Source organism: Ovis aries, chromosome 2, assembly GCF_016772045.2.
Source record: "Ovis aries strain OAR_USU_Benz2616 breed Rambouillet chromosome 2, ARS-UI_Ramb_v3.0, whole genome shotgun sequence".
Classification (NCBI taxonomy): Eukaryota; Metazoa; Chordata; class Mammalia; order Artiodactyla; family Bovidae; genus Ovis; species Ovis aries.
Genome location: NC_056055.1, coordinates 28,595,333 through 28,601,536, shown reverse-complemented (window position 1 = coordinate 28,601,536; position 6,204 = coordinate 28,595,333). Strand labels below are relative to the sequence as shown.

General features: G+C 47.4%; 1 protein-coding gene across 5 annotated transcripts in view; it reads right to left on the bottom strand.

Moving 5' to 3' along the window:
* The window catches only part of BICD2 (BICD cargo adaptor 2), a 55,423-nt gene that overhangs the window by 45,663 nt on the left and 3,556 nt on the right, over positions 1 to 6,204 (bottom strand). The window lies entirely within an intron of this gene.

Below are 6,204 nucleotides of genomic sequence, written 5' to 3'. Positions count from 1 at the left end.
GCCAAGAACCCAGAGGTCTGCAGCTCTGGGGACGAGAGTGGAGCCTATGGAACCGTGGGCATGGCTGTAACGACGATTCGATGCTCACATCTGCCCTGGAAGGTAGACGGGCCTGTTAGTAGCTGCAGCAAGGTAAGATGAAAGGTCTTGGCCAAGTGTCCCCCATGTCCAGCATTCCATCACAAACACCCTTGCAGGGTAAACCTCGGGTACTCTGACGGCCAATTCCACTAAGGACTGACACACCCTAAGGAACCGAGGATGCTGACTGCTCATGAAAGGAGGTGAGAACCTGAGGCTCAGAGTGGGCAGCTGAGACCCTATACTGAAGCCAGGTACCTTTTCCCTCAGCCTTGCCCCTCCACCCTCCACATATCAAGGTCACCCAAAGAGTGAGGCTGCCAAGATCCTTCCTGTGCTGTGACACACACACACACGTAAACACATGCACACACAGGCACACACAGTTCACTTCATCACAGTTCAGGCACGAGAGCCCACTGCCTAACACAAGTGACTCCTCCGGACACCATCCAGTAGATTTCCTGGGGCCATTTCTCAGACCAATCACAACAGCACCAACATTGTTTCAGGTTGCAGCAGCCACTGGGCAAACCACAGCCAAAGTGCCATGTCAGGCCCTGACCCTCTGCCTGGTGCCTTTGGCCCAGGCATGCTCCCTTCTCCAAAGCCTCACAGCCTTCTGTAGGTCCTGAAAACAAGAGATGTGATCCAGACTTCAACCAACACAGGCACAAAGGGGCATCCCACAGTGGAGGTGAGACTGATGCTGAGAGAACAGGAGGGAAAAGAGGTGTGCTTGGCAGTGAGGGTCTGCGGGAGATGTGGACTTGGCAGCCTGGCATGTGGAGCACCACCCACACCAACCATAAATCTATCATGGGTCCCAAAAACCTGTCCTAAAGATGGTGAAGAGGGCGAGCAGGCATGGGGAAAGGCTGGCATCTTGAGGGTGGAGTCTGGCCCTAGCACCACCAGAAGGGCCAGAGCTCGAGGCCTGGCAGGCTGGAAAGGGGCTTACACAGGTGGTGAGCACCTGCGATAACAGAGAAGGCATCTGAAGCCCAGGAAGGAACACGTCTGTCACACTTTTGGAGGCCCTGGCAGCCAGCTTCTGCCTGTGGGGCAAGCAGCTAGTAAATGCCCAAGCAGGACTCAATCCCAGGTCTGAGCAGTGGCTGAGTCCACACCTCTCCCCTAACTCCTGAGCCAAACGCATAAGGCTGGTAGGTTAAGCAACTCTCCAGGTGGATTCTCAGGGGTAAAGACAACCCTAACTGAGCTGCTCAAACAGAAGTTCCCATGGACCATCTTAAAAAGACACAGAGAAGTCTCACTTCTCATCTTCTATCAAAAATCTAACCAACTGTACTAGTGATTTTTGTTTTTAACAATTTGCACTCTATTGCTTTTCCTCAAGATTAAAAAAAAAAAAAAATGACTATTGATTGATGATGACCAGGACCAACCCTGCCAACGCAGGGCTGAAGACCCAGGCCAGCAGACACCATTCAGTTGTGCTGAGTCACACAACAAAAACACAGGCCTTAAGGGGAAGATTCGCCACTAGCACATAAAAAGGACACAGCAACATACAATCAAGAGAGTAGAGTATTGGAAAAAGGATAATTGCACAGATCAATAGAACCGAACTACACACATAATAGGCAGCTGATCTTTGACAAAGGAGCAAAAGCAACTTCATGAAGAAAGTACAGTCTCATCAACAAATGGTGTTGGAACTTGTACATCCATGTGCAAAAAAAAAAAAAAGAATCCTGGACACAGACTATATACTTCTCACAAAAACCAACCTGAAATGAAGCAGAGATCTAAGATCTAAATATAAAAGGCAAAATTTATCAAACCTCTAGACAGAAACATAGGAAAATATCTACATGACCTTAGGTTTGGTGATGACAATCTTAATATGAAAGCAAAATGGCACTAAAATTAAAAACCGCTCTGTGAAAGACACTGTTAAGGGAACGAAAAGCCAAATCACTAGGTGACGAATGTGAAAAGTAGGACTTGTATCCAAAATAGATAAAGAATTCTTAAAATCTATAATAAGAAAACAAATATTTCAATTTTAAAATCAGCAAAAGATCAGAACAGACACCTCAACAAAGAAGATATACAAACAGCAAGCAAACACATGAAAACATGTTCTACATCATATGTTAGCAGAGAAATGCAAATGAGAACTATGAGATGCCCCCATAACCTACTGTAGTAGATAAAAGCCAAAATACGGGCAATGCCGCATGCAGGTAAGGAGATAGAACAACAGGAGCTCTCATCCACTGCAGGCAGGAATACAGCCTCGTGCAGCATTTGCAAAGTGATTTCTTACAAAATTAAACATACTCTTAGCCTATGATCCAAAAAGTTGCATACTCTTTGGTGTTCACCTCGAAGAGTTGATAATTTATGTCCATACGAAACCTCCACATGGATGCTTTATAACAGCTTTGTCAGGAAACACCCCCAATTGGAAGTAACCAAGATGCCCAGTTTGGATGGATAAACAAACTATGGTACATCTAAACAATTCTGTGATTTTTTTTTAAATAAAAATAGCTATCAGGCCATGAAAACACATGGATCAATCTTAAACACATGTCGCTAAGTGAAAGAAGCCAACATGAAAAGGCTACATACTGTATGATTTCAATTATATGACATTCTAGAAAAAGGAAAAAACTACAGAAAAAGTAAAGCATCAATGGTTGCCATGGGTTCTTTTGGGGGGTGGAGCAGTGTTGAATAGGTAGAGTACAGGGATTTTATAATGCAGTACAACAATTCTGTAAAGCAACTATGAACTGAACAGGGAAATCCAAATGCCAACCAGATAAAAGACAACATTAAGGAATCACTGTTAATCCTGCGAGGTGTAAAACTTAATCTGTGATTATGGGTTTGTTTTTTTTTTAAAGTTACCTTCTCAGCACAACACATCAATGAACTTACAGAAGAAGTGAGGCACAGAATAGAGGCTGCCGAAGCTGGAGGAGCCAAAGTGGGTAGGAGAACATGCAGGCCAATGTCTCTGCTCTGGTTGTGCATAAAACATCCCCTAAAGATGGAAACCCTTTAGGAGGGGAACTGCTTTCAAAAAGCAAACCCATAGAACTCAAACCACAACCATTATTTCACATGATACAATAGACTAGACGTGCACCGCAGCTTCCAAACCCATGAAAATCTTCATTATCTTCATCCAGTTGAATGAAACCTACTTTTCTGCAACTCAGAGAGTAACCCCAAACCCTGTGTCTCCTTAAAAACAACTGTTATAGATGCTCAAAGCACTTTCTGGTTTTTATAATACCATATGTATCTGACACACACATAAAGGAAGAAAAAGCTGGCAAGCAGAAATACCCAGTAGTCCTCCATACATATTCCGTAATTTCTACAGAGACATGCTCATTTCTTTTTGATCTTGATGAAAGTGAAAGAGGATGTATCATGTGAAACTGATGCTTTCGAGTGAAAAAGCTGACTTAAAACTCAACATTCAAAAAACTAAGACCATGGCATCTAGTCCCATCACTTCATGGCAAATAGACGGGGAGAAAATCAGAACAGTGACAGACTTTATTTTCTTGGGCTCCAAAATCACTGCAGACAGTGACTGCAGCCATGAAATTAGAAGACCCTTGCTCCTTAGAAGAAAAGCTATGACCAACCTAGACAGCATATTAAAAAGCAGAGACATCACTTTGCCAACAAAGGTCCATCTAGTCAAAGCTATGGTTTTTCCAGTAGTCATGTACGGATGTGAGAGTTGGACCATAAAGACGGCTGAGCATTGAAGAACTGATGCTTTCAAATTATGGTGCTGGAGAAGACTCTTTAGAGTCCCATAGACAACAAGGAGATCAAACCAGTCAATCTTAAAGGAAATCAACCCTGAATATTCATTGGAAGGAGGAATGCTAAAGGTGAAGCTCCATTTTGGCCACCTAATGGGAAGAGCCAACTCACTAGAAAAGACCTTGATGCTGGGAAAAATTGAAGGCAGGAGAAGGGGGCAACAGAGGATGAGATGATTGGATGGCATCACCAACTTAATAGACATGAGTTTGAGCAAACTCCAGAAGATAGCAAAGGACAGGGAAGACTGGCGTGCTAGAGTCCATGGTGTCGCAAAGAGTCAGTCACAACTGAAGGACTGAACAACAGCAAAAGTAAATGAATAACTTTCTGAGTGAACTCCAGGAGTTGGTGATGGACAGGGAGGCCTGGCATGCTGCGATTCATGGGGTCACAAAGAGTCGGACATGACTGAGTGACTGAACTGAACTGACTCTCTAAAGAAGAAAGCCGTCTTCTCCTCCTTAATGCCATCAACCACCTGACGCTGGACTGTCCATTCAGCCACAAGTCCCTGCACTCACCCTGCTCCTACAGCCCCATCTGTCAGCCCACCTCCCTGGGCAGAACAGAGCCAGAACCAAAAGGTTTGATGCCCAGGACAGCAGCTAGAAGGTCACACTGGGCACTTCTGGCTCTAGGGAATAGCTCAAGGGGCCACACTCCAAACATTAGACAATATGGGGCCTGAGGCCCAGGAGGGTCTCATCTAGCCTCTGCCCACTAGCCACTTTCACTTCACTAAGAAACCAAATCTTTCTTTACCTTCAATGTGTGTACCGGCCCTTTATCCAGTGCACAAATGTGGAGAAGCGGGTCTGACTGAGGAGTGGCTGCCCCAGGCTGACAAGGGTAAATTGAGCTCCCACTTCACAGGAAGGGGTTGGGCTCCCTCAGCAGGGAAGGCCCAGCGGGAGTCTTTGTCTGCCTTGCCACAGCCCTCTCTGAGGCAGCTGCTCAAACACAAGGAGCCTCAGCCACTACCTGCCTAAGTGCCCCAGGCACACTGGCCTGAGGGCAGAGCCATTCCTCTGGGGCCACATAGCTCCTGAGGGCCCAGGCAGGGTCCAGTCGGCCCCTTGGAGCCAGAGTGTGCAAACCACAGCCCTTGACAGCACATGTAGCACCTCCTCGCCTGCCCAGCCAGAGCCACTCTCAGGCCTGGCCTCCCACCTGCACCAGTTATGGAAAAGCAGCTCCTTCTAAGTGTGTCCATCCACCTGTCCAGAGTCACGCCCCCAAAACACTGTGGTACACAGCTGCTCACCCACCATGGCCTGAAGGAAAACAGAATGCCAGGTGACATGAGAGTCTCTGGAGTTTTCAAAAGTGGAAGAGCCCTCAAGATTGCTTCACAATGCCACACCAGATACAAGCTCTACAGGCAGGAAAGTGGGGAGTGCCCAGCAACGTGGACACAATGGGCTACATGGTCACTGCCTTTGGATGCTGGAAGCTGCCTCTCCCAACTATCAGATCCCTGGGAGCAGGGCCGCCTCAGCACCTGCAGGGCTTCCTGGAACTTAACCTCTATCCCAAGTCAGGCTTCTTCACGCTAACAGCAGACTACCACACAGCTGGCCCTGAGAGGCCCAAAGGACTCCCAGAGCCTCCCAATCCCCAATGGCTCTCTGCTCCAAGTTTGAGGGTGGATTCAGGTAAGTGGGATCCTCATAGGGTTTGGCCCAAATCAGGACTTTTCCTGTCCCAAGACAAACACTTGAGGAGGCTGAGCCTTGCACAGAGGATTCCCATTACCTTCCCTCCTCCGCAGGTATCCGCTCTCTTGGGGACAGGTTGCCTGGGCTCACAGTCTTGAGTCAAAGTCAACTTCTTGGTGCCTTAGTTTCCACAGCAGTACAACAGACATAACAGGGTAGTGACCCCAAAAGTCAGAATGAGGACTGCAGGAGTTGGTGGGGCACAGGGAGGCTAGAGCCACTCACCAATAGTGGTGAAGCCTGGGCAACAGCCCTCACATCACCCTCCTCTGGAGCCAGCTCATCGCTGGAACTTCTACAGACTTGGACAGGAACCTGGTGCCCAAGGACCACTTCCAACTTGGTCTGAGCTACTGGACCTTCCTCAGACACTCACACCCATCCCTACCTTGGTTTCCCCATCCTCTGAGAGAGGAAATTATGATACAAGAGAGATGGGAAGGAGGAAGCAAAGAGAACAGAGCAGCTGCTCTCATCAGCTTTGCCACAGTTCTTCATGCGGCTGCTGAGCCTACAGGATGAGAGGGATACCCAGGTGGGCTCACCTGAGAGCTAGGCTCAGACAAGTCCAGAGGAG